General features: G+C 47.7%; 1 long non-coding RNA gene across 1 annotated transcript in view; it reads right to left on the reverse strand.

Moving 5' to 3' along the window:
* The window catches only part of LOC140396067 (uncharacterized), a 53,641-nt gene that overhangs the window by 27,074 nt on the left and 477 nt on the right, over positions 1–26,090 (reverse strand). The window lies entirely within an intron of this gene.

The following is a 26,090-nucleotide window of genomic DNA, read 5'->3' on the forward strand; positions in this document are numbered from 1 at the left end:
GCTCCGTATCTAAGGCACTCTCTCTCTCGCTATATTAATGGGGTTGTTCTTGTGCTCCGTATCTCTGGCACTCTCTCTCTCGCTATATTAATGGGGTTGTTCCTGTGCTCCGTATCTAATGGCACTCTCTCTCGCTATCTTAATGAGGTTGTTCTTGTGCTCCGCTCTCTAACAGCACCCTCTCTCTCGCTATATTAATGGGGCTGTTCCTGTGCTCCGTTTCTAATGGCACTCTCTCTCGCTATATTAATGGGGTTATTCCTGTGCTCCGCCATCTAATGGCACCCTCTCTCTCGCTATATTAATGCGGTTGTTTCTGTGGTCCGTATCCAATGGCACCCTCTCTCTTGCAATATTAATTGGGTTGTTCCTGTGCTCCATATCTAACAGCACTCTCTCTATCGCTATATTAATGGGGTTGTTCCTGTGCTCCGTATCTAACTGTACCCTCTCTCTCGCTATATTTATGGGATTGTTCCTGTGTTCCGTATCAAACGGCACTCTCTCACTCGCTCGCTATTTTAATGGATTTGTTCCTGTACTCTGCTCTCGAACAGTACCCTCTCTCTCGATATATGAATGAGGTTGTTCCTGTGCTCCGCTCTCTAACAGCACCCTCTCTCTCGCTATATTAATGGGGTTGTTCCTGTGCTCCTCTCTCTCACAGCACCCTCTCTCTCGCTATTTTCATGGGGTTGTTCCTGTGCTCCGCTCTCTCACAGCACCCTCTCTCTCGCTATAGTAATGGGGATGTTCCTGTGCTCTGCTCTCTAACAGCAATCTATCTCGCTATATTAATGGGGTTGATCGTGTGCTCCGTATCTAACGGCACACTCTCTCTCGCTATATTAATGGGGTTGTTCTTGAGCTTCGCTCTCTAACAGCACCCTCTCTCCAACTACATTAATGGGGTTGTTCCTGTGCTCCCTATCTAATGGCCCTCCCTCTCTCTCTCGCTTTATTAATGGGGTTGTTCCTGTGCGCCGCTCTCTAACAGCACCCTCTCTCTCGCTATATTAATGGGGTTGTTCCTGTGCTCCGTATCTAATGGCATTCTCTCTCTCGCTATATTAATGGGGTTGTTCCTGTGCTCCACATATAACGGAACTCTCTCTCACTCGCAATATTAAAGGGGTTGTTACTGTGCTCCGCACTCTAACAGCACCCTCTCTCTCGCTATATTAATGGGGTTGTTCCTGTGCTCCGTATCAAACGGTACTCTCTGTCTCGCTATATTAATGGGGATGGTCCTGGGCTCCGCTCTCAAACAGCATTCTCTCTCTCGCTATATTAATGGGATTGTTCCTGTGCTCCGTGTCTAACGGCACCCTCTCTCTCGCTATATTAATGGGGTTGTTCCTGTGCTCCAAATCTAATGGCATTCTCTCTCGCTATATTAATGGTGTTGTTCCTGTGCTCCGTATCTAACTGCACCCTGTCTCTCGCTATATTAATGGGGCTGTTCCTGTGCTCTGCTCTCTAACTGCACTCTCTCTCTTGCTGTATTAATGGTGTTGTTCCTGTGCTCCATATCTAACGGCACCCTCTCTCTCGCTATATTAATGGGGTTGTTCCTGTGCTCCATATCTAACGGCACCCTCTCTCTCTCGCTATATTAATGGGGTTGTTCCTGTGCTCCGAATCTAACAGCACCCTCTCTCCCGCTATATTACTGGGGTCGTTCCTGTGCTCCGTATGTAATGGCAGTCTCTCTCTCGCTGTATTAATGGGGTTGATTCTGTGCAAAATTATATACAATTATATACAAATTATATACAAAATTATGAGGGGCATAGACAGAGTGGATAGTCAGAGGCTTTTCCCCAGGGTAGAGGGGTCAATTACTAGGGGGCATAGGTTTAAGGTGAGAGGGGCAAAGTTTAGAGTAGATGTACGAGGCAAGTTTTTTACGCAGAGGGTCGTGGGTGCCTGGAACTCACTACCGGAGGAGGTAGTGGAGGCAGGGACGATAGGGACATTTAAGGGGCATCTTGACAAATATATGAATAGGATGGGAATAGAAGGATACGGACCCAGGAAGTGTAGAAGATTGTAGTTTAGTCGGGCAGTATGGTCGGCACGGGCTTGGAGGGCCGAAGGGCCTGTTCCTGTGCTGTACATTTCTTTGTTCTTTGTTTTGTTTGCTCCGTATCTCACGGCACCATCTCTCTCGCTATATTAATGGGGTTGTTCTTGTGCTCCGTATCTAACGGCACCATCTCTCTCGCCAAATTAATGGGGTTGTTCCTGTTATCCGCTCTCTAACTACACCCTCTCTCTCGCTATATTAATGGAGTTGTTCCTGTGCTCTGCTCTCCAACAGCACTCTCTCTCTATATATATTAATGGGGATGTTCCTGTGCTCCGTATCTAACGGCACTCTCTCTCTCTCCATATTAATGGGGTTGTTCCTGTGCTCCGTATCTAAGGCACTCTCTCTCTCGCTATCTTAATGGGGTTGTTCTTGTGCTTTGCTCTCTAACAGCACCCTCTCTCTCGCTATATTAATGGGGTTGTTCCTGTGCTCCGTATCTAACGGCACTCTCTCTCTCTCTATATAAATGGGGTTGTTCCTGTGCTCTGTATCTAACGGCACTCTCTCTCTCTCGCTATATTAATGGGGTTGTTCCTGTGCTCCGTATCAAACAACAGTCTCTCTCTCGCTATATTAATGGGGTTGTTCCTGTGCCCCGTATCTAACAGCACTCTCTCTCTCGCTATATTAATGGGGTTGTTCCTGTGCTCCGCTATCTAACAGCACTCTGTCTCTCGCTATATTAATGGGGTTGTCCCTGTGCTCCGTAACTAATGGCACTCTCTCTCTCGCTGTATTAATGGGGTTGTTCCTGTGCTCCGTATCTAATAGCACTCTCTAACACTCTATATTATTGGGGTTGTTCCTGTGGTCCGTATCCAATGGCACGCTCTCTCTCGCAATATTAATTGGGTTGTTCCTGTGCTCCATATCTAACAGCACTCTCTCTCTCGCTAAATTAATGGGATTGTTCCTGTGCTCTGCTCTCTAACGGCACCCTCTCTATCACTATATTAATGTGGTTGTTCCTGTGCTCCGTTTCGAACTGTACTCTCTCTCTCGCTATATTTATGGGGTTGTTCCTGTGTTCCGTATCAAACGGCACTCTCTCTCTCGCTCGCTATTTTAATGGGGTTGTTCCTGTACTCCGCTCTCTAACAGCACCCACTCTCTCGATATATGAATGGGGTTGTTCCTGTGCTCCGCTCTCTAACAGCACCCTCTCTCTCGCTATATTAATGGGGTTGTTCCTGTGCTCCGCTCTCTCACAGGACCCTCTCTCTCGCTATAGTAATGGGGATGTTCCTGTGCTCTGCTCTCTAACAGCAATCTATCTCGCTATATTAATGGGGTTGATCGTGTGCTCCGTATCTAACGGCACACACTCTCTCGCTATATTAATGGGGTTGTTCTTGAGCTACGCTCTCTTCCAGCACCCTCTCTCCCACTACATTAATGGGATTGTTCCTGTGCTCCCTATCTAATGGCCCTCTCTCTCTCTCTCGCTATATTAATGGGGTTGTTCCTGTGCGCTGCTCTCTAACAGCACCCTCTCTCTCGCTATATTAATGGGGTTGTTCCTATGCTCCGTATCTAACGGCACTCTCTCTCTCTCTATATAAATGGGGTTGTTCCTGTGCTCTGTATCTAACGGCACTCTCTCTCTCTCGCTATATTAATGGGGTTGTTCCTGTGCTCCGTATCAAACAACAGTCTCTCTCTCGCTATATTAATGGGGTTGTTCCTGTGCCCCGTATCTAACAGCACTCTCTCTCTCGCTATATTAATGGGGTTGTTCCTGTGCTCCGCTATCTAACAGCACTCTGTCTCTCTATATATTAATGGGGTTGTCCCTGTGCTCCGTAACTAATGGCACTCTCTCTCTCGCTGTATTAATGGGGTTGTTCCTGTGCTCCGTATCTAATAGCACTCTCTAACACTCTATATTATTGGGGTTGTTCCTGTGGTCCGTATCCAATGGCACGCTCTCTCTCGCAATATTAATTGGGTTGTTCCTGTGCTCCATATCTAACAGCACTCTCTCTCTCGCTAAATTAATGGGATTGTTCCTGTGCTCTGCTCTCTAACGGCACCCTCTCTATCACTATATTAATGTGGTTGTTCCTGTGCTCCGTTTCGAACTGTACTCTCTCTCTCGCTATATTTATGGGGTTGTTCCTGTGTTCCGTATCAAACGGCACTCTCTCTCTCGCTCGCTATTTTAATGGGGTTGTTCCTGTACTCCGCTCTCTAACAGCACCCACTCTCTCGATATATGAATGGGGTTGTTCCTGTGCTCCGCTCTCTAACAGCACCCTCTCTCTCGCTATATTAATGGGGTTGTTCCTGTGCTCCGCTCTCTCACAGGACCCTCTCTCTCGCTATAGTAATGGGGATGTTCCTGTGCTCTGCTCTCTAACAGCAATCTATCTCGCTATATTAATGGGGTTGATCGTGTGCTCCGTATCTAACGGCACACACTCTCTCGCTATATTAATGGGGTTGTTCTTGAGCTACGCTCTCTTCCAGCACCCTCTCTCCCACTACATTAATGGGATTGTTCCTGTGCTCCCTATCTAATGGCCCTCTCTCTCTCTCTCGCTATATTAATGGGGTTGTTCCTGTGCGCTGCTCTCTAACAGCACCCTCTCTCTCGGTATATTAATGGGGTTGTTCCTCTGCTCTACTCCCTAACAGCACCCTCTCTCTCGCTATATTAATGGGGTTGTTCCTGTGCTCCGTATCTAATGGCACTCTTTCTCTCGCTATATTAATGGGGTTGTTCCTGTGCTCCGTATCTAATGGCATTCTCTCTCTCGCTATATTAATGGGGTTGTTACTGTGCTCCGCCCTCTAACAGCACCCTCTCTCTCACTATATTAATGGGGTTGTCCCTGTGCTCCGTATCAAACGGTACTCTCTGTCTCGCTATATTAATGGGGTTGTTCCTGTGCTCCATATCTAATGGCACTCTCTGTCTCGCTATATTAATGGGGTTGGTCCTGTGCTCCGCTCTCAAACAGCATTCTCTCTCTCGCTATATGAATGGGGTTGTTCCTGTGCTCCGTGTCTAACGGCACTCTCTCTCTCGCTATATTAATGGGCTTGTTCCTGTGCTCCATATCTAACGGCATTCTCTCTCGCTATATTAATGGGGTTGTTCCTGTGCTCCATATCTGACGGAACTCTCTCTCTCGCTATATTAATGGTGTTGTACCTGTGCTCCGTATCTAACTGCACCCTGTCTCTCGCTATATTAATGGGGCTGTTCCTGTGCTCCGCTCTCTAACTGCACTCTCTCTCTTGCTGTATTAATGGTGTTGTTCCTGTGCTCCATATCTAACGGCACCCCCTCTCTCTCACTATATTAATGGGGCTGTTCCTGTGCTCCGTATCTAAAAGCACCTTGTCTCTCGCTATATTAATGAGGTTGTTCCTGTGCTCCGAATCTAACAGCACCCTCTCTCCCGCTATCATAATGGGGTTGTTCCTGTGCTCCATATCTAATGGCACTCTCTGCCTGGCTATATTAATAGGGTTCTTCCTGTGGTCCGTATCTAACGGCACCCTCTCTCTCGCTATATTAATGGGGTCGTTCCTGTGCTCCGTATCTAATGGCACTCCCTCTCTCGCCAAATTAATGGGGTTGTTCCTGTGCTCCGTATCTAATGGCACTCTCTCTCTCGCTATATTAATGGGGTGGTTCCTGTGCTCTGTATCTAACAGCACTCTCTCTCTCGCTATATTAATGGGGTTGTTCCTGTGCTCCCTATCTAATGGCACTCTCTCGCTACATTAATGGGGTCGTTCCTGTGCTCCGCTCTCTAACAGCACTCTCTCTCTCTCTATATTAGTGGAGATGTTCTTCTGCTCCGTATCTAAGGCACTCTCTCTCTCGCTATATTAATGGGGTTGTTCTTGTGCCCCGTGTCTAAGGCACTCTCTCTCTCGCTATATTAATGGGGTTGTTCCTGTGCTCCGTATCTAATGGCACTCTCTCTCTCGCTATCTTAATGGGGTTGTTCTTGTGCTCCGCTCTCTAACAGCACCCTCTCTCTCGCTGTATTAATTGGGCTGTTCCTGTGCTCCGTTTCTAATGGCACTCTCTCTCGCTATATTAATCGGGTTATTCCTGTGCTCCGCCATCTAATGGCACCCTCTCTCTCGCTATATTAATGCGGTTGTTCCTGTGGTCCGTATCCAATGGCACCCTCTCTCTCGCAATATTAATTGGGTTGTTCCTGTGCTCCATATCTGACAGCACTCTCTCTCTCGCTAAATTAATGGGATTGTTCCTGTGCTCCGTAGCTAATGGCCCTCTCACTCTCTCGCTATATTAATGGGGTTGTTACTGTGCGCCGCTCTCTAACAGCACCCTCTCTCTCGCTATATTAATGGGGTTGTTCCTGTGCTCCGTATCTAACGGCACTCTCTGTCTCGCTATTTAATGGGGTTGTTCCTGTGCTCCGTATCTAATGGCACGATCTGTCTCGCTATATTAATGGGGTTGTTCCTGTGCTCCGCTCTCTAACAGCATTCTCTCTCACACGCTATATGAATGGGGTTGTTCCTGTGCTCCGTATCTAATGGCTTTCTCTGTCGCTATATTAATGGGGTTGTTCCTGTGCTCCATATCTAACGGGACTCTCTCTCTCGCTATATTAATGGTGTTGTTCCTGTGCTCCGTAACTAACGGCACCCTGTCTCTCTCGCTATATTAATGGGGCTGTTCCTGTGCTCCGCTCTCTAACTGCACTCTCTCTCTCGCTATATTAATGGGGTTGTGCCTGTGCTCCGTATCTAACGGCACCCTCTCTCTCGCAATATTAATTGGGTTGTTCCTGTGCTCCGTATCTAACAGCACTCTCTCTCTCGCTATATTTATGGGGCTGTTCCTGTGCTCCGCTGTCTTAACAGCACCCTCTCTCTCGATATATTAATGGGGTTGTTCCTGTGCTCCGCTGTCTTAACAGCACCCTCTCTCTCGATATATTAATGGGGTTGTTCCTGTGCTCCGCTCTCTAACAGCACCATCTTTCTCGCTATATTAATGGGATTGTTCCTGTGCTCCCCTCTCTCACAGCACCCTCTCTCTCGCTATATTAATGGGATTGTTCCTGTGCTCCGCTCTCTAACAGCACCCTCTCTCTCGCTATAGTAATGGGGATGTTCCTGTGCTCTGCTCTCTAACAGCAATCTCTATCTCGCTATATTATTGGGGTTGTTCCTGTGCTCCGTACCTAACGGCACCCTCTCTCTCGCTATATTAATGGGGTTGTTCCTGTGCTCCGTATATAACGGCAGTCTCTCTCTCTGTATTAATGGGGTTGTTCCTGTGCAATGTATCTAATGGCACTCTCTGTCTCGCTATATTAATGGGGTTGTTCCTGTGCTCCATATATAACAGCACTCTCTCACTCGCTATATTAATGGAATTGTTCCTGTGCTCCGTATCTAACAGCACGCTATCTCTCGCTATATTAATGGGGTTGTTCCTGTGCTCCGTATCTAACGGAACTTTCTCTCTCTCGCTATATTAATGGGGTGGCTCCTGTGCTCCGCTCTCTCACTGCACCCTCTCTCTCGCTATATTAATGGGGTTCTTCCTGTGCTCCGTATCTAATGGCACTCTCTCTCTCGCTATATTAATGGGGTGGTTGCTGTGCTCCGTATCTAACAGCACTCTCTCTCTCGCTATATTAATGGGGTTGTTCCTGTGCTCCCTATCTAATGGCACTCTCTCGCTACATTAATGGGGTCGTTCATGTGCTACGCTCTCTAACAGCTCTCTCCCTCTCTCTATATTAGTGGAGATGTTCCTGTGCTCCGTATCTAAGGCACTCTCTCTCTCGCTATATTAATGGGGTTGTTCTTGTGCTCCGTATCTAAGGCACTCTCTCTCTCTCCATATTAATGGGGTTGTTCCTGTGCTCCGTATCTAATGGCACTCTCTCTCGCTATCTTAATGGGGTTGTTCCTGTGCTCCGCTCTCTAACAGCACCCTCTCTCTCGCTATATTAATGGGGCTGTTCCTGTGCTCCGTTTCTAATGGCACTCTCTCTCGCTATATTAATGGGGTTATTCCTGTGCTCCGCCATCTAATGGCACCCTCTCTCTCGCTATATTAATGCGGTTGTTCCTGTGGTCCGTATCCAATGGCACCCTCTCTCTCGCAATATTAATTGGGTTGTTCCTGTGCTCCATATCTAACAGCACTCTCTCTTTCGCTAAATTAATGGGATTGTTCCTGTGCTCCGCTCTCTAACGGCACCCTCTCTATCGGTATATTAATGGGGTTGTTCCTGTGCTCCGTATCTAACTGTACCCTCTCTCTCGCTATATTTATGGGGTTGTTCCTGTGTTCCGTATCAAACGGCACTCTCTCACTCGCTCGCTATTTTAATGCAGTTGTTCCTGTACTCTGCTCTCTAACAGCACCCTCTCTCTCGATATATGAATGGGGTTGTTCCTGTGCTCCGCTCTCTAACAGCACCCTCTCTCTCGCTATATTAATGGGGTTGTTCCTGTGCTCCTCTCTCTCACAGCACCCTCTCTCTCGCTATTTTCATGGGGTTGTTCCTGTGCTCCGCTCTCTCACAGCACCCTCTCTCTCGCTATAGTAATGGGGATGTTCCTGTGCTCTGCTCTCTAACAGCAATCTATCTCGCTATATTAATGGGGTTGATCGTGTGCTCCGTATCTAACGGCACACTCTCTCTCGCTATATTAATGGGGTTGTTCTTGAGCTCCGCTCTCTAACAGCACCCTCTCCCCCACTACATTAATGGGGTTGTTCCTGTGCTCCCTATCTAATGGCCCTCTCTCTCTCTCTCGCTATATTAATGGGGTTGTTCCTGTGCACCGCTCTCTAACAGCACCCTCTCTCTCGGTATATTAATGGGGTTGTTCCTCTGCTCTACTCCCTAACAGCACCCTCTCTCTCGCTATATTAATGGGGTTGTTCCTGTGCTCCGTATCTAATGGCACTCTCTGTCTCGCTATATTAATGGGGTTGGTCCTGGGCTCCGCTCTCAAACAGCATTCTCTCTCTCGCTATATTAATGGGGTGGTTCCTGTGCTCCGTGTCTAACGGCATTCTCTCTCTCGCTATATTAATGGGGTTGTTCCTGTGCTCCAAATCTAACGGCATTCTCTCTAGCTATATTAATGGTGTTGTTCCTGTGCTCCGTATCGAACTGCACCCTGTGTCCGCTATATTAATGGGGCTGTTCCTGTGCTCCGCTCTCTAACTGCACTCTCTCTCTTGCTGTATTAATGGTGTTGTTCCTGTGCTCCATATCTAACGGCACCCTCTCTCTCTCGCTATATTAATGGGGCTGTTCCTGTGCTCCGTATCTAAAAGCACCTTCTCTCTCGCTATCTTAATGAGGTTGTTCCTGTGCTCCGAATTTAACAGCAACCTCTCTCCCGCTATATTACTGGGGTCGTTCCTGTGCTCCGTATGTAACGGCACCATCTCTCTCGCTATATTAATGGGGTTGTTCCTGTGCTCCGTGTCTAACGGCACTCTCTCTCTCTCGCTGTATTAATGGGGTTGTTCCTGTGCTCCGTATCTAACGGCACCATCTCTCTCGCTATATTAATGGGGTTGTTCTTGTGCTCCGTATCTAACGGCACCATCTCTCTCGCCAAATTAATGGGGTTGTTCCTGTTATCCGCTCTCTAACTACACCCTCTCTCTCGCTATATTAATGGAGTTGTTCCGTGCTCCGTATCTAACGGCACTCTCTCTCTCTCCATATTAATGGGGTTGTTCCTGTGCTCCGTATCTAAGGCACTCTCTCTCTCTCCATATTAATGGGGTTGTTCCTGTGCTCCGTATCTAAGGCACTCTCTCTCTCGCTATCTTAATGGGGTTGTTCTTGTGCTCCGCTCTCTAACAGCACCCTCTCTCTCGCTATATTAATGGGGTTGTTCCTGTGCTCCGTATCTAACGGCACTCTCTCTCTCTATATATAAATGGGGTTGTTCCTGTGCTCTGTATCTAACGGCACTCTCTCTCTCTCGCTATATTAATGGGGTTGTTCCTGTGCTCCGTATCAAACAACAGTCTCTCTCTCGCTATATTAATGAATTTGTTCCTGTGCTCCGTATCTAATGGCACTCTCTCTCTCGCTATATTAATGGGGTTGTTCCTGTGCCCCGTATCTAACAGCACTCTCTCTCTCGCTATATTAATGGGGTTGTTCCTGTGCTCCGCTATCTAACAGCACTCTGTCTCTCGCTATATTAATGGGGTTGTCCCTGTGCTCCGTAACTATTGGCACTCTCTCTCTCGCTGTATTAATGGGGTTGTTCCTGTGCTCCGTATCTAATAGCACTCTCTAACTCTCTATATTATTGGGGTTGTTCCTGTGGTCCGTATCCAATGGCACCCTCTCTCTCGCAATATTAATTGGGTTGTTCCTGTGCTCCATATCTAACAGCACTCTCTCTCTCGCTAAATTAATGGGATTGTTCCTGTGCTCCGCTCTCTAACGGCACCCTCTCTATCGCTATATTAATGGGGTTGTTCCTGTGCTCCGTATCGAACTGTACCCTCTCTCTCGCTATATTTATGGGGTTGTTCCTGTGCTCCGCTCTCTCACAGCACCCTCTCTCTCGCTATAGTAATGGGGATGTTCCTGTGCTCTGATCTCTAACAGCAATCTATCTCGCTATACTAATGGGGTTGATCGTGTGCTCCGTATCTAACGGCACACACTCTGTCGCTATATTAATGGGGTTGTTCTTGAGCTACGCTCTCTTCCAGCACCCTCTCTCCCACTACATTAATGGGGTTGTTCCTGTGCTCCCTATCTAATGGCCCTCTCTCTCTCTCTCGCTATAATAATGGGGTTGTTCCTGTGCGCTGCTCTCTAACAGCACCCTCTCTCTCGGTATATTAATGGGGTTGTTCCTCTGCTCTACTCCCTAACAGCACCCTCTCTCTCACTATATTAATGGGGTTGTTCCTGTGCTCCGTATCTAATGACACTCTTTCTCTCGCTATATTAATGGGGTTGTTCCTGTGCTCCGTATCTAATGGCATTCTCTCTCTCGTTGTATTAATGGGGTTGTTCCTGTGCTCCGTATCTAACGGCACCATCTCTCTCGCTATATTAATGGGGTTGTTCTTGTGCTCCGTATCTAACGGCACCATCTCTCTCGCCAAATTAATGGGGTTGTTCCTGTTATCCGCTCTCTAACTACACCCTCTCTCTCGCTATATTAATGGAGTTGTTCCTGTGCTCCGTATCTAACGGCACTCTCTCTCTCTCCATATTAATGGGGTTGTTCCTGTGCTCCGTATCTAAGGCACTCTCTCTCTCTCCATATTAATGGGGTTGTTCCTGTGCTCCGTATCTAAGGCACTCTCTCTCTCGCTATCTTAATGGGGTTGTTCCTGTGCTCTGTATCTAACGGCACTCTCTCTCTCTCGCTATATTAATGGGGTTGTTCCTGTGCTCCGTATCAAACAACAGTCTCTCTCTCGCTATATTAATGGGGTTGTTCCTGTGCTCCGTATATAATGGCACTCTCTCTCTCGCTATATTAATGGGGTTGTTCCTGTGCCCCGTATCTAACAGCACTCTCTCTCTCGCTATATTAATGGGGTTGTTCCTGTGCTCCGCTATCTAACAGCACTCTGTCTCTCGCTATATTAATGGGGTTGTCCCTGTGCTCCGTAACTAATGGCACTCTCTCTCTCGCTGTATTAATGGGGTTGTTCCTGTGCTCCGTATCTAATAGCACTCTCTAACTCTCTATATTATTGGGGTTGTTCCTGTGGTCCGTATCCAATGGCACCCTCTCTCTCACAATATTAATTGGGTTGTTCCTGTGCTCCATATCTAACAGCACTCTCTCTCTCGCTAAATTAATGGGATTGTTCCTGTGCTCCGCTCTCTAACGGCACCCTCTCTATCGCTATATTAATGGGGTTGTTCCTCTGCTCCGTATCGAACTGTACCCTCTCTGTCGCTATATTTATGGGGTTGTTCCTGAGTTCCGTATCAAACGGCACTCTCTCTCTCGCTCGCTATTTTAATGGGGTTGTTCCTGTACTCCGCTCTCTAACAGCACCCTCTCTCTCGATATATGAATGGGGTTGTTCCTGTGCTCCGCTCTCTAACAGCACCCTCTCTCTCGCTATATTAATGGGGTTGTTCCTGTGCTCCGCTCTCTCACAGCACCCTCTCTCTCGCTATAGTAATGAGGATGTTCCTGTGCTCTGCTCTCTAACAGCAATCTATCTCGCTATATTAATGGGGTTGATCGTGTGCTCCGTATCTAACGGCACACACTCTCTCGCTATATTAATGGGGTTGTTCTTGAGCTACGCTCTCTTCCAGCACCCTATCTCCCACTACATTAATGGGATTGTTCCTGTGCTCCCTATCTAATGGCCCTCTCTCTCTCTCTCGCTATAATAATGGGGTTGTTCCTGTGCGCTGCTCTCTAACAGCACCCTCTCTCTCGGTATATTAATGGGGTTGTTCCTCTGCTCTGCTCCCTAACAGCACCCTCTCTCTCGCTATATTAATGGGGTTGTTCCTGTGCTCCGTATCTAATGACACTCTTTCTCTCGCTATATTAATGGGGTTGTTCCTGTGCTCCGTATCTAATGGCATTCTCTCTCTCGCTATATTAATGGGGTTGTTCCTGTGCTCCACATCTAACGGAACTCTCTCTCACTTGCAATATTAAAGACGTTGTTACTGTGCTCCGCCCTCTAACAGCACCCTCTCTCTCACTATATTAATGGGGTTGTCCCTGTGCTCCGTATCTAATGGCACTCTCTGTCTCGCTATATTAATGGGGTTGGTCCTGTGCTCCGCTCTCAAACAGCATTCTCTCTCTCGCTATAAGAATGGGGTTGTTCCTGTGCTCCGTGTCTAACGGCACTCTCTCTCTCGCTATATTAATGGGGTTGTTCCTGTGCTCCATATCTAACGGCATTCTCTCTCGCTATATTAATGGGGTTGTTCCTGTGCTCCATATCTAACGGAACTCTCTCTCTCGCTATATTAATGGTGTTGTTCCTGTGCTCCGTATCTAACTGCACCCTGTCTCTCGCTATATTAATGGGGCTGTTCCTGTGCTCCGCTCTCTAACTGCACTCTCTCTCTCGCTATATTAATGGGGCTGTTCCTGTGCTCCATATCTAAAAGCACCTTCTCTCTCGCTATATTAATGAGGATGTTCCTGTGCTCCGAATCTAACAGCACCCTCTCTCCCGCTATAATAATGGGGTTGTTCCTGTGCTCCATATCTAATGGCACTCTCTGCCTGGCTATATTAATGGGGTTCTTCCTGTGCTCCGTATCTAATGGCACCCTCTCTCTCGCTATATTAATGGGGTCGTTCCTGTGCTCCGTATGTAACGGCAGTCTCTCTCTCGCTGTATTAATAGGGTTGTTCCTGTGCTCCGTATCTAACGGCACCCTCTCACTCGCTATATTAATGGGGTTGTTCCTGTGCTCCGTATCTAATGGCACTCTCTCTCTCGCCAAATTAATGGAGTTGTTCCTGTTATCTGCTCTCTAACTACACCCTCTCTCTCGCTACATTAATGGGGTTGTTCCTGTGCTCCGCTCTCCAACAGCACTCTCTCTCTATATATATTAATGGGATGTTCCTGTGCTCCGTATCTAACGGCACTCTCTCTCTCTCCATATTAATGGGGTTGTTCCTGTGCTCCGCTCTCCAACAGCACTCTCTCTCTATATATATTAATGGGGATGTTCCTGTGCTCCGTATCTAACGGCACTCTCTCTCTCTCCATATTAATGGGGTTGTTCCTGTGCTCCGTATCTAAGGCACTCTCTCTCTCGCTATCTTAATGGGGTTGTTCTTGTGCTCCGCTCTCAACAGCAGCCTCTCTATCGCTATATTAATGGGGTTGTTCCTGTGCTCCGTATCAAACAACAGTCTCTCTCTCGCTATATTAATGGGGTTGTTCCTGTGCTCCGTATCTAATGGCACTCTCTCTCTCGCTATATTAATGGGGTTGTTCCTGTGCCCCGTATCTAACAGCACTCTCTCTCTCGCTATATTAATGGGGTTGTTCCTGTGCTCCGCTATCTAACAGCACTCTGTCTCTCGCTATGTTAATGGGGTTGTTCCTGTGCTCCGTATCTAATGGCTCTCTCTGCCTCGCTATATTAATTCCTGTGCTCCGCTCTCTAACAGCATTCTCTCTCTCGCTATATTAATGGGGTTGTTCCTGTGCTCCGCTCTCTAACAGCATTCTCTCTCTCGCTATATTAATGGGGTTGTTCCTGTGCTCCGTATCTAACGGCACCCTCTCTCTCGCTATATTAATGGGGTCGTTCCTGTGCTCCGTATGTAACGGCAGTCTCTCTCTCGCTATATTAATGAGGTTGTTCCTGTGATCCGTGTCTAACGGCACCCTCTCTCTCGCTATATCAATGGGGTCGTTCCTGTGCTCCGTATGTAACGGCACCCTCTCTCTCGCTATATTAATGGGGTTGTTCCTGTGCTCCGCTCTCTAACTGCACCCTCTCGCTCGCTATATTAATGGGGTTGTTCCTGTGCTCCGTATCTAATGGCACTCCCTCTCTCGCCAAATTAATGGGGTTGTTCCTGTGCTCTGCTCTCTAACAGCACCCTCTCTCTCGCTATATTAATGGGGTTGTTCCTGTGCTCCGCTCTCCAACAGCACTCTCTCTCTCTCTATATTAATGGGAACGTTCCTGTGCTCCGTATCTAACGGCACGCTCTCTCTCTCCATATTAATGGGGTTGTTCCTGTGCTCCGTATCTAAGGCACTCTCTCTCTCGCTATCTTAATGGGGGTGTTCTTGTGCTCAGCTCTCTAACAGCACCCTCTCTCTCGCTATATTAATGGGGTTGTTCCTGTGCTCCGTATCTAACGGCACTCTCTCTCTCTATATTAATGGGGTTGTTCCTGTGCTCTGTATCTAACGGCACTCTTTCTCTCTCGCTATATTAATGGGGTTGTTCCTGTGCTCCGTAACTAATGGCACTCTCTCTCTCTTGCTATATTAATGGGGTTGTTCCTGTGCTCCGTATCTAACAGCACTCTCTCTCTCGCTATATTATTGGGGTTGTTCCTGTGCTCCGGAACTAATGGCACCCTCTCTCTCGCTATATTAATGGGGTTGTTCCTGTGCTCCGTATCTAACAGCACTCTCTCTCTCGCTATATTAATGGGGTTGTTCCTGTGCTCCGTATCAAACAACAGTCTCTCTCGCGCTATATTAATGGGGTAGTTTTTGTGCTCCGTATCTAACGGCACCCTCTCTCTCGCTATATTAATGGGGTTCTTCCTGTGCTCCGCTCTCTAACATCTCTCTCTCTCTCTCAATATTAATGGGGATGTTCCTGTGCTCCGTATCTAATGGCACTGTCTCTCCCGCTGTATTAATGGGGTTGTTCCTGTGCACCGCTCTCTAACAGCACTCTCTCTCTATATATATTAATGGGGATGTTCCTGTGCTCCGTATCTAACGGCACTCTCTCTCTCTCCATATTAATGGGGTTGTTCCTGTGCTCCGTATCTCTTGGCACCCTCTCTCTCGCTATAATAATGGTGTCGTTCCTGTGCTCCGTATCTAACGGCACTCGCTCTCTCGCTGTATTAATGGGGTTCTTCTTGTGCTCCGCTCTCTAACAGCACCTTCTCTCTTGCTATATTAATGGGATTGTTCTTGTGCTCCGTTCTCTAACAGCACCCTCTCTCTCGCTATATTAATGGGGTTGTTCTTGTGCTCCGCTCTCTAACAGCACCCTCTCTCTCGCTATATTAATAGGGTTGTTCCTGTGCTCCGTATCTAACAGCACTCTCTTTCTCGCTATATTAATGGGGCTGTTCCTGTGCTCCGTATCTAACGGCACTCTCTGTCGCGCTATATTAATGGGGTTGTTCCTGTGCTCCGTATCTAACTTCGCCCTCTCTCTCGCTATATTAATGGGGTTGTTCCTGTGACTCGTATCTAATGACATTCTCTCTCTCGCTATATTAATGGGGTTGTTCCTGTGCTCCGTATCTAACAGCACTCTCTCTCTCGCTATATTATTGGGGTTGTTCCTGTGCTCCGTAACTAATGGCACCCTCTCTCTCGCTATATTAATGGGGTTGTTCCTGTGCTCCGTAACTAATGGCACTCTCTCTCTTGCTATATTAATGGGGTTGTTCCTGTGCTCCGTATCTAACAGCACTCTCTCTCTCGCTATATTAATGGGGTTGTTCCTGTGCTCCGTATCAAACAACAGTCTCTCTCGCGCTATATTAATGGGGTAGTTTTTGTGCTCCGTATCTAACGGCACCCTCTCTCTCGCTATATTAATGGGGTTCTTCCTGTGCTCCGCTATCTAACATCTCTCTCTCTCTCTCAATATTAATGGGGATGTTCCTGTGCTCCGTATCTAATGGCACTGTCTCTCCCGCTGTATTAATGGGGTTGTTCCTGTGCACCGCTCTCTAACAGCACTCTCTCTCTATATATATTAATGGGGATGTTCCTGTGCTCCGTATCTAACGGCACTCTCTCTCTCCATATTAATGGGGTTGTTCCTGTGCTCCGTATCTCTTGGCACCCTTTCTCTCGCTATAATAATGGTGTCGTTCCTGTGCTCCGTATCTAACGGCACTCGCTCTCTCGCTGTATTAATGGGGTTCTTCTTGTGCTCCGCTCTTTAACAGCACCCTCTCTCTTGCTATATTAATGGGATTGTTCTTGTGCTCCGTTCTCTAACAGCACCCTCTCTCTCGCTATATTAATGGGGTTGTTCTTGTGCTCCGCTCTCTAACAGCACCCTCTCTCTCGCTATATTAATGGGGTTGTTCCTGTGCTCCGTATCTAACAGCACTCTCTCTCTCGCTATATTAATGGGGTTGTTCCTGTGCTCCGTATCTCACGGCACTCTCTGTCGCGCTATATTAATGGGGTTGTTCCTGTGCTCCGTATCTAACTTCGCCCTCTCTCTCGCTATATTAATGGGGTTGTTCCTGTGACTCGTATCTAATGACATTCTCTCTCTCGCTATATTAATGGGGTTGTTCCTGTGCTCCGTATCTAATGGCACTCTCTTTCTCGCTATATTAACGGGGTTGTTCCTGTGCTCCGCTGTCTAACTGCACCCTCTCTCTCGCTATATTAATGGGGTAGTTCCTGTGCTCCGTATCTAACTGCACTCTCTATCTCGCTATATTAATGGGGTTGTTCCTGTGCTCCGCTCTCTAACAGCACTCTCTCTCTCTCTATATTAATGGAGATGTTCCTGTGCTCCGTACCTAACAGCACTCTCTCTCTCGCTATATTAATGGGGTTCTTCCTGTGCTCCGCTCTCTAACAGCACTCTCTCTCTCTCTATATTAATGGGGATGTTCCTGTGCTCCGTATCTAACGGCACTCTCTCTCTCTCCATATTAATGGGGTTGTTCCTGTGCTCCGTATCTAATGGCACCCTCTCTCTCACTATATTAATGGTGTTGTTCCTGTGCTCCGTATCTAACGGCACTCGCTCTCTCGCTGTATTAATGGGGTTCTTCTTGTGCTCCGCTCTCTAACAGCACCCTCACTCTTGCTATATTAATGGGATTGTTCTTGTGCTCCGTTCTCTAACAGCACCCTCTCTCTCGCTATATTAATGGGGTTGTTCTTGTGCTCCGCTCTCTAACAGCACCCTCTCTCTCACTATATTAATGGGGTTGTTCCTGTGCTCCGTATCTAACAGCACTCTCTCTCTCGCTATATTAATGGGGTTGTTCCTGTGCTCCGCTCTCTAACAGCACTCTCTCTCTCGCTATATTAATGGGGTTGTTCCTGTGCTCCGTATCTAACGGCACTCTCTCTCTCGCTATATTAATGGGGTTGTTCCTGTGCTCCGTATCTAACGGCACTCTCTCTCTCTCTTGCTATTTCGAGCCCCAATGGGGAACAACATCCCGAGGCCACACTTACTGTCATTTTTATAACTGAGGAGTCCAACACATCCTGGGACCCCTCCAACTCACTTGTTGTGGCATCCCCCCCCCCCCCCCTCGCCCGCACCCCACCACATACAGGCAGGGCACCTACCCCCAATGCAGGCAAAATGTCTACTTGCCGCTATGACACTGCCAGCCTGGTACCCTTGCAGTGCCCCTGACAACCTGGCAGTGCCACTGGGGCACCCTGGCTGATCATCCAACCCAATAGCCTAATCCTGCTTTCTCCCCTTAGCCTTTGATCCCATTCTCCCCAAGTGCTACATCCAGCCGCCTCTTGAATATATTCAAAGTTTTAGCATCACCTACTTCCTGGGGTAATGAATTCCACAGACTCACCGCTCTTTCTGTGAAGAAATGTCTCCTTATCTCTGTCCAAAATGGTTCACCCTGAATCCTCAGGCTGTCACCCCTGGTTCTGGACACACCCATCATTGGTAACATCTTCCCTGCCTCTACCCTGTCTAGTCCTGTTAGAATTTTAATAATAATAGTCATCGCTTATTGTCACAAGTCGGCTTCAATGAAGTTACTGTGAAAAGCCCCTAGTCGCCGCATTCCGGCGCCTGTTCGCGGAGGCCGGTACGGGACTTGAACCCGCGCTGCTGCCTTGTTCTGTATTGCAAGCCAGCGATTTAGCCCACTGTGCTAAACCAGCCCTTAATTTTATAAGTCTCTATGAGATCCCCCCTCATTCCTCTGAACTCCAGCGAGAACAATCCCAACCTAGTCAATCTCTCCTCATAAGACAGTCCCGCCATCCCTGGAATCAGTCTGATAAACCTTCGCTGCGCTCCCTCGAGAGCAAGAACATCCTTCCCCAGAGAAGGAGACCAAAACTGCACACAATATTCCAGGTGTGGCCTCACCAAGGCCCTGTACAATTGCCCCAACACAACCCTGCTTCTGTACTCGAATCCTCTTGCAATGATGGCCAACATGGCCAGGGCAGCACGGTAGCATAGTGGTTAGCACAATTGTTTCACAGCTCCAGGGTCCCAGGTTCGATTCCCGGCTTAGGTCACTCTCTGTGCGGAGTCTGCACATCCTCCCTGTGTGTGCGTAGGTTTCCTCCGGGTGCTCCGGTTTCCTCCCACAGTCCAAAGATGTGCAGGTTGGGTGGATTGGCCACGCTAAATTGCCCTTAGTGTCCAAAATTGCCCTTAGTGTTGGGTGGGGTTACTGGGTGATGGGGATAGGGTGGAGGTGTGGACCTTGGGTAGGGTGCTCTTTCAAAGAGCTGGTGCAGACTCGATGGGCCGAATGGCCTCCTTCTGCACTGTAAATTCTATGATCTATGAACATACCATAAGCCTTCTTTACCGCCTGCTGCACCTGCATACTTACCTTCAGCGACTGGTGCACAAGGACACCCAGGTCCCGCTGCACGCTCCCCTCTCCCAATTTATAACCATTCAGGTAGTAATCTTCCTTCCTGTTTTTGCTTCCAAAATGAATAACCTCACACTTATCCAAATTATACTGCATCTGCCATTGGTTTGCCCACTCACCCAACCTGTGCAAATCTTGCTGTAGGATACATACATGGATACATAGAAGATAGGAGCAGGAGGAGGCCTTTTGGCCCTTTGAGCCTGCTCCGCCATTCATCACGATCATGGCTGATCATCCAACTCAATAGCCTAATCCTGCTTTCTCCCATAGCCTTTGATCCCATTCTCCCCAAGTGCTACATCCAGCTGCCTCTTGAATATGTTCAAAGTTTTAGCATCACCTACTTCCTGGGGTAATGAATTCCACAGGCTCACCACTCTTTGTGTGAAGAAATGTCTCCTTACCTCTGTCCAAAACGGTTTACCCTGAATCCTCAGGCTGTGACCCCTGGTTCTGGACACACCCATCATTGGTAACATCTTCCCTGCCTCTACCCTGCCTAGTCCTAGAACCTATGAGATCCCCCCTCATTCTCTGCATCCTCGTCACAGTTCACCCTCCCTCCCAACTTGGTATCATCTGCAAACTTTGGGATGTTACATTTTGTTCCCCCACCCAAATCATTAATATATATTGTGAATAGCTGGGGTCCCAGCACCGATTCCTGTGGTACCCCACTGGTTACTGCCTGCCAATTTGAAAAGGACCCATTAATTCTAACTCTTTGTCGCCCCCCTGTGAACAATCTTAGAGTCAGAACTTGTGGGTAGGTCTGAGATAGGCAGAGGTCGTTGTACATATTGGTACTAACGACATAGGCAGGAAGGGGCATGAGGTCCTGCAGCAGGGGTTCAGGGAGCTAGGCAGAAAGTTAAAAGACAGGACCTCGAGGGTTGTAATCTCGGGAATACTCCCTGTGCCACGTGCCAGTGAGGCTAGAAATAGGAAGATAGAGCAGCTAAACACGTGGCTAAACAGCTGGTGTAGGAGGGAGGGTTTTCATTATCTGGACCACTGGGAGCTCTTCCGGGGCAGGTGTGACCTGTATGAGAAGGACGGGTTGCATCTAAACCGGAGAGGCATAAATATCCTGGCCGCGAGGTTTGCTAGTATCACACGGGAGGGTTTAAACTAGTATGGCAGGGGGGTGGGCACGGGAGCAATAGGTCAGAAGGTGAGAGCATTGAGGGAGAACTAGGGAATAGGGACAGTGTGGCTCTGAGGCAGAGCAGACAGGGAGAAGTTGCTGAACACAGCGGGTCTGGTGGCCTGAAGTGCATATGTTTTAATGCAAGAAGTATTACGGGTAAGGCAGATGAACTTAGAGCTTGGATTAGTACTTGGAACTATGATGTTGTTGCCAATACAGAGACCTGGTTGAGGGAAGGGCAGGATTGGCAGCTAAACGTTCCAGGATTTAGATGTTTCAGGCGGGATAGAGGGGGATGTAAAAGGGGAGGCGGAGTTGCGCTACTGGTTCGGGAGAATATCACAGCTATACTGCGAGAGGACACCTCAGAGGACAGTGAGGCTATATGGGTAGAGATCAGGAATAAGAAGGGTGCAGTCACAATGTTGGGGGTTTACTACAGGCCTCCCAACAGCCAGCGGGAGATAGAGGAGCAGATAGGTAGACAGATTTTGGAAAAGAGTAAAAACAACAGGGTTGTGGCGATGGGAGACTTCAACTTCCCCAATATTGACTGGGACTCACTTAGTGCCAGGGGCTTAGACGGGGCGGAGTTTGTAAGGAGCATCCAGGAGGGCTTCTTAAAACAATATGTAGACAGTCCAACTAGGGAAGGGGCGGTACTGGACCTGGTATTGGGGAATGAGCCCGGCCAGGTGGTAGATGTTTCAGTAGGGGAGCATTTCGGTAACAGTGACCACAATTCAGTAAGTTTTAAAGTACTGGTGGACAAGGATAAGAGTGGCCCTAGGATGAATGTGCTAAATTGGGGGAAGGCTAATTATAACAATATTAGGCGGGAACTGAAGAACATAGATTGGGGGTGGATGTTTGAGGGCAAATCAACATCTGACATGTGGGAGGCTTTCAAGTGGCAGTTGAAAGGAATACAGGACTGGCATGTTCCTGTGAGGAAGAAGGATAAATACGGCAATTTTCGGGAACCTTGGATGACGAGTGATATTGTAGGCCTCGTCAAAAAGAAAAAGGAGGCATTTGTCAGGGCTAAAAGGCTGGGAACAGACAAAGCCTGCGTGGAATATAAGGAAAGTAGGAAGGAACTTAAGCAAGGAGTCAGGAGGGCTAAAAGGGGTCACGAAAAGTCATTGGCAAATAGGGTTAAGGAAAATCCCAAGGCTTTTTACACGTCCATAAAAAGCAAGAGGGTAGCCAGGGAAAGGGTTGGCCCACTGAAGGATAGGCAAAGGAATCTATGTGTGGAGCCAGAGGAAATGGGCGAGGTACTAAATGAATACTTTGCATCAGTATTCACCAAAGAGAAGGAATTGGCAGATGTTGAGTCTGGAGAAGGGGGTGTAGATAGCCTGGGTCACATTGTGATCCACAAAGACGAGGTGTTGGGTGTCTTAAAAAATATTAAGGTAGATAAGTCCCCAGGGCCTGATGGGATCTACCCCAGAATACTGAAGGAGGCTGGAGAGGAAATTGCTGAGGCCTTGACAGAAATCTTTGGATCCTCGCTGTCTTCAGGGGATGTCCCGGAGGACTGGAGAATAGCCAATGTTGTTCCTCTGTTTAAGAAGGGTAGCAAGGATAATCCCGGGAACTACAGGCCGGTGAGCCTTACTTCAGTGGTAGGGAAATTACTGGAGAGAATTCTTCGAGACAGGATCTACTCCCATTTGGAAGCAAATGGACGTATTAGTGAGAGGCAGCACGGTTTTGTGAAGGGGAGGTCGTGTCTCACTAACTTGATAGAGTTTTTCGAGGCGGTCACTAAGATGATTGATGCAGGTAGGGCAGTGGATGTTGTCTATATGGACTTCAGTAAGGCCTTTGACAAGGTCCCTCATGGTAGACTAGTACAAAAGGTGAAGTCACACAGGATCAGGGGTGAGCTGGCAAGGTGGATACAGAACTGGCTAGGCCATAGAAGGCAGAGAGTAGCAATGGAAGGATGCTTTTCTCATTGGAGGGCTGTGACCAGTGGTGTTCCACAGGGATCAGTGCTGGGACCTTTGCTCTTTGTAGTATATATAAATGATTTGGAGGAAAATGTAACTGGTCTGATTAGTAAGTTTGCAGACGACACAAAGGTTGGTGGAATTGCGGATAGCGATGAGGACTGTCGGAGGATACTGCAGGATTTAGATTGTTTGGAGACTTGGGCGGAGAGATGGCAGATGGAGTTTAATCCGGACAAATGTGAGGTAATGCATTTTGGAAGGTCTAATGCAGGTAGGGAATATACAGTGAATGACAGAACCCTCAAGAGTATTGAAAGTCAAAGAGATCTAGGAGTACAGGTCCACAGGTCATTGAAAGGGGCAACACAGGTGGAGAAGGTAGTCAAGAAGGCATACGGCATGCTTGCCTTCATTGGCCGGGGCATTGAGTATAAGAATTGGCAAGTCATGTTGCAGCTGTATAGAACCTTAGTTAGGCCACACTTGGAGTATAGTGTTCAATTCTGGTCGCCACACTACCAGAAGGCTGTGGAGGCTTTAGATAGGGTGCAAAAGAGATTTACCAGAATGTTGCCTGGTATGGAGGGCATTAGCTATGAGGAGCGGTTGAATAAACTCGGTTTGTTCTCACTGGAACGAAGGAGGTTGAGGGGAGACCTGATAGAGGTATACAAAATTATGAGGGGCATAGACAGAGTGGATAGTCAGAGGCTTTTCCCCAGGGTAGAGGGGTCAATTACTAGGGGGCATAGGTTTAAGGTGAGAGGGGCAAGGTTTAGAGTAGATGTACGAGGCAAGTTTTTTACGCAGAGGGTAGTGGGTGCCTGGAACTCGCTACCGGAGGAGGTGGTGGAAGCAGGGACGATAGTGACGTTTAAGGGGCATCTTGACAAATACATGAATAGGATGGGAATAGAAGGATACGGACCCAGGAAGTGTAGAAGATTGTAGTTTAGTCGGGCAGTATGGTCGGCACGGGCTTGGAGGGCCGAAGGGCCTGTTCCTGTGCTGTACTTTTCTTTGTTCTTTGTTTGTTCTTTGAGGGAGGCAAAGAGAGAGAGAGTGAGAGAGGGGAAGACAAAGAGAGATGGAGAGAGCGAGGGAGAAAGACAGTGAGAGAGACAGAAGAGGGGAAAGACTGAGTGAGATAGGGACTGACAGAGAGAAAGGGACAGAGAGTGACAGAAAGAGAGACAGAAAAAATACAAAGGTAGGGACAGAGAGAGAAAGAGGTAAGGGGGTAGAGAGGGAGGGAGAGAGATACAGAGAGCGATGGAGAGAGAGAGGCAGAAAGAGAGACAGAAATTGATAGACATAGAGAGGGAGTGTGACAGAGAAAGAGACAGAGAGACAGAGAGGTGAGACAGGGAATAAATGCAGCGAGACCTGAACAATATCCAGGCTTGAGCTGACGTGGCAAGTTTCACTCCTGCCACATAAGTTTCAGGTAATGACCATCGCCAACCAGAGGGAATCTAACCACCTCCCCTTGACATTTAATGGCATTACCATCACTCAATCGCCCACAATCAACATCCTGGGGGTTACCATTGATCAGAAACTGAACTGGGCCCAGCCATATAAATACTGTGACTAAGAGGGCAGGTTAGAGGCTGGGAATCCTGCAGAGAGTAACTCACTCCTGACCCCCCCCCCCCTGCACAAGATGCACTGCAGTAACTCACCAAGGTTCCGAGACAGCACCTTCCAAACCCACGACTGCTACCATCTAGAAGGACAAGAGCAGCAGATATCTGGGAGCACCACCACCAGGAGGTTCCCCGCCCAGTCACTCACCATCCTGACTGGGAAATATATCACCGTTCCTTCACTGTCGCTGGGTCACAATCCTGGAACTCCCTCCCTAACTGCACAGTGGGTGTGCCTACACCTCAAGGGCTGCAGCGGTTCAAGATGGCGGCTCGCCCGCCACCTTCTGAAGGGCAACTAGGGAAGGGCAACAAATGCTGGGCCCGGCCAGCGACACCCACACCCCGTAAAATTAATTTTTAAAAAGCGAGAGAGAGAAAGGGAAAGAAACAGAGAGAGATATAGAGAGGGAATGAGACACAGAGAGAGGGATATATAGAGAGAGGGATTATAGAGAGAGATTGAGACAGAAAGAGAGGGATATAGAGAGGGAATAAGACAGAGAGACAAAGATATACAGAGAGAGGGATTATAGAGAGGGAACGAGACAGAGAGAGAGGGAGAGAGAGAAGGATTGAAACAGATAAAGAGGGATATCATAGAATTTACAGTGCAGAAGGAGGCCATTCGGCCCATCAAGTCTGCACCGGCTCTTGGAAAGAGCACCCTACCCAAGTCCACACCTCCACCCTATCCCCATAACCCAGTAACCCCACCTTACCTTTTGGACACTAAGGGCAATTTATCACGGCCAGTCCAGCTAACCCGCACATCTTTGGACTGTGGGAGGAAACCGGAGCACCCGGAGGAAACCCACGCACACACGGGGAGAACGTGCAGACTCCGCACAGACAGTGACCCGAGGCCGGAATTGAATCTGGGTCCCTGGAGCTGTGAGGCAGCAGTGCTAGCCACTGTGCAACTGTGCTGTCCATCTAGAGAGGGAATGAGACAGAGAGAGAGGGACAGCAGAGAGATAGACAGATAGATAGACAGATAGATAGATAGACAGATAGATAGATAGACAGATAGATAGATAGACAGATCGATAGATAGATAGATAGATAGACAGATAGATAGATAGACAGACAGATAGATAGATAGATAGATAGACAGATAGATAGATAGACAGATAGACAGATAGATAGATAGACAGATAGATAGATAGATAGATAGATAGACAGATAGATAGATAGATAGACAGATAGATAGATAGACAGATCGATAGATAGATAGATAGATAGACAGATAGATCGATAGATAGACAGATAGATAGATAGACAGATCGATAGATAGATAGATAGATAGACAGATAGATAGATAGATAGACAGATAGATAGACAGACAGATAGATAGATAGATAGATAGACAGATAGATAGATAGACAGATAGACAGATAGATAGATAGACAGATAGATAGATAGACAGATAGACAGATAGATAGATAGACAGAAAGATAGATAGATAGATAGACAGATAGATAGATAGATAGATAGATAGATAGATAGATAGATAGACAGATAGATCGATAGACAGATAGATAGATAGATAGACAGACAGATAGACAGATAGATAGATAGATAGATAGATTACAAGAGGGAGAAAGCGACAGAAAGAGACAGAGACAGCGACAGACAGACAAAGAGAGCACAAGAGAGGGAGAGAGATAGAGTGAGAAACAGCAAGAGAGTCTCTGTAAAACTGAGAGAAATCAAGAGGAAGATGGAACGGGAAAGAATAAGAGAGAGGTTGAGAGAAGGCAGGAAGGGTGAGGGAGGACGACAGACAGAGCGAGGGAGACAAAAGACAGAAGGAATGGAGGGAGGGATGTGCAAAGGGGAGGGCAGACAGTGAGAGAAGGGAGGAGAGAGTGAGAGAGAGAAGATGAGAAAACGAGTGCATTATGACAAGCTGC

Source organism: Scyliorhinus torazame, chromosome 19 (assembly GCF_047496885.1).
Source record: "Scyliorhinus torazame isolate Kashiwa2021f chromosome 19, sScyTor2.1, whole genome shotgun sequence".
Taxonomy (NCBI): Eukaryota; Metazoa; Chordata; class Chondrichthyes; order Carcharhiniformes; family Scyliorhinidae; genus Scyliorhinus; species Scyliorhinus torazame.